Source organism: Otolemur garnettii, unplaced genomic scaffold (assembly GCF_000181295.1).
Source record: "Otolemur garnettii isolate 467f Iridium unplaced genomic scaffold, OtoGar3 scaffold00014, whole genome shotgun sequence".
NCBI lineage: Eukaryota > Metazoa > Chordata > Mammalia > Primates > Galagidae > Otolemur > Otolemur garnettii.
The window spans coordinates 14,667,558-14,670,562 of record NW_003852409.1 but is presented as its reverse complement, the minus strand read 5'-3'; the positions used below and the strand labels follow the sequence as shown (position 1 = coordinate 14,670,562).

Here is a 3,005-nt window from a genome sequence, read left to right as displayed (position 1 = left end):
TCTTCCACATCCTGCAGCACTTATCTATTCTGCTCTTTATTCTGCAGACTACCACGCTGCTTGAATGAAGTCCATAGCGTCAGATTATCACGTAACAACTGCATGCTAAGTGTAGAGTCCTTATAGCTTTCTTCACTCAGCGTATCCAGTTCTGCAATTGCATCATCCCAAGCCGCTTTTGCTAACCTGCAGGCACGGTCAGGGGAATTAAGAATTTCATAGTAGAATACGGAAAAGTTGAGAGCAAGACCTAAGCGACTAGGATGCGTTGGTGGAAGTTCTGTCACTGCAATATCATGAGCAGCTTTATAAGCCACTAGGCTGTTCCTTGCTGTCATTTCCTGTGGCAAATTCTGCTGGACCCCTGTGGTAGTCCCCTTTCATTTTGTAGAAATAGAAAACCTTGGACTCGCCAGTGTTAGCTGCTGGAATGAGGTGTTTGTCCAGTACATCCAGAATGGCGCAGCAGATTAACTTTAGCTCAGTCTCAACCATTTGCCCATATTCCCCAATCAGTTTTAGTTTGTTTTCTCCTCCCTTGTTTTCTTCTTTCTGTTCGATGCTGCTGATTATTCTCCAGGAAGCTCTTCTAGCTCCAATCACATTCTTATATGCAACAGATCGAAGGTTTCTTTCTTCAACTGTCAGTTCCACATCCACCCCTGCTACTTTCTTCTTTGATTCCACCATGTCGTCGCATTGCTCAGCCTACTCGGCCAGTTTCGCCTGGTTCACCAGATCCTCCCGATCATCCACAGGGGCAGTGGCTCCGGCAGGGTCTGTGTGACGGATGGAAGCGGATGGCGTCTCCGACTCTCTCAGCCTCTCGCTCCGCTCCGCGTCCGCGCAGCAAAAATGGCGGCCCCTCAATCCATGTGTATTACCTTTACCAGTGAATTTTAGACTTTCATATATGTTTGTGTTAGTAATTAGTGCCCTTTCATTTCTGCCTGAAGAACTCCCTTTAGCATTTTTTGTAAGGCAAATCTACAATGATGACTTCCCTCAGTATTTGCTTTTCTGAGAAAGTCTTTATTTTGTCTTCATTTCAGAAGGACAGCTTTGCCAGATGTAGTTCTTGGTTGGTAGTATTTTTTCTTTCACCACTTTTAACATATGTCCCATTTTCTCCTGACTTACCAGGCTGGGTCCTGATGAAATATCAAGCCAATGACAGTATAATGGAAATTTCCTTTTGTGTGACATGGTGCTTCTCTTGCTGCTTTCAAAATTCTCTCTCTGGCTTTTGAAAAATTGATTATAATGTGTCTTGGTGATGACCTCTCTGGATTAAATTTATTTAGAGGCTTTGGAACTTCAGGGATCTGAATGTCTGTATCTTCCCCAAGATTTGGGAAGTTTTCTTTATTTCCTTAAATATACTGTCTTTCCTTTTCTCTCTCTTGTCTTTTTCTTGGAATCTCATAATGCATATGTTGGTTTACTTAATGGTATTCCATGAGCAATGGTATTGGCTTTCTTCATTGTTTTTCATTATTTTTTTTCCCTCTGACTGGATAATATCAAAATATCTGTCTTGAAGTTCACAGATTATTTATTCTGCTTGACTAATTTTCCCTGTTAAACTTCTCTATTTCACTTTTTATTTTTTTTGAGACAGAGTTTCACTTTGTTGCCCTGGGTAAAGTGCCGTGGTGTCATATCTCACAGAAGCCTCAAACTCTTGGGCTTAAGTGATCCTCTTGCCTCAGCTTCCCAAGTAGCTGGGACTATAGGTGCCTGCCACAATGCCTGGCTATTTTTTAGAGATGAGGTCTTGCTCTTGCTCAGTCTGGTCTTGAAGTCCTAAACTCAGGAAAGGTACCCGCCTTTGCCTCCCAGAGTGCTAGGATTACAGGCATGAGCCACTGTGCCAGGCCTCTCTCTTGCATTTTTCATTTTTGTTTCATTTATTATATTCTTCAGTTCCAGGACTTCTGTTTGATTCTCTGATATGGTTTCTATCTCTATTGAATCTCTGGTTTTGTTTGTGTATAATTTTCCTGACTTTATTGAGTTGTCTATCTTCTCTTGTATCTTGCTGAGCTTTAAAATAATTATTTGAATTTGTTTTCAGGCAACTTGTAGATCTCACTTTCTTTGGAGTTAGCTAGTATATTCCTTTGGTGTTGTCATGTTTCCTTGTTTGTTTTATGTTTCTTGTGACCTTACATTGATGTCTGCACATTTTTTGGAGTAGTTATCTCTTTCAGACTTTACAGACTAGCTTTAGTGGGGGTGGACTATCTGTGGCTGGGTGTGAGGTGTAGGTTGGTGGAGTTCAGCATCTTTGGTTGCAGAGGGGTGTGGAGGTATAGTCTCCAGGAGCTCCATCATCTGTAGTCAGCATCATTGAAGACTGGGAGGGCCTCATTGGCCAAGGCTGCAGGTGTTTATGATGGGCTGCTGAAGTCTTCAATGGTTAAAATTGTTGTGGTCCTTGTGTTCACCTATTCCTTTCAGAGGAGCATCCTAGCTGAGGGTATTCCTGTTGGTTCTGGATCTGGTATGCCCTCAGGTAGCTGCAGCAGTGCCAGGTCAGGGCACAGATGCTCACAGATAGGTCTTGTGGTACAAGTGCATTTGTGGAATTATTGGCTTATGTAGATTACCCACAGAGCTGGGATCTTGGACTCTAGGTTGTGCCCCAGCAGCTCAAGCTTGGGAAGATGGGATATAGCAGTAGCTTAGACTGTGGGGTACAGGGTGCAGCACCATCATGGTCCCAGGAATAAAGGAGTGCTGTGGTGGCTCAGGCTCCTGAGTAGGGGGCAGTGCAGCAGTGACTTTAATTTCTGGGAAAGCAGGGTGCTATACTAGAGGGTTCCTACAGAACCCTGGAAGAATGGGGTTCTGTGGCAGCAAGACCCTGGGAATGGTGGGGCACAAGTGACCCAGGCCCCAAGGGTTAGAGTGCAGCAGTGACTTGGGCCCAGGGAGACGGATTGGCTCTGTAGCAGCTTGGCCCCAGGGGACCAAGGAACAGGAACAACTTAGGCCTAGGA

General features: G+C 44.2%; 1 pseudogene across 1 annotated transcript; it reads right to left on the bottom strand.

The window, feature by feature from the left end:
- Positions 1 to 20: 20 nt before the first annotated feature.
- Positions 21 to 714, bottom strand: LOC100952692 (annotated as a pseudogene). The gene has a single exon (XR_002772167.1). The product of XR_002772167.1 is annotated as a 14-3-3 protein epsilon pseudogene (transcript).
- Between the last annotated feature and the right edge of the window lie 2,291 nt (positions 715 to 3,005).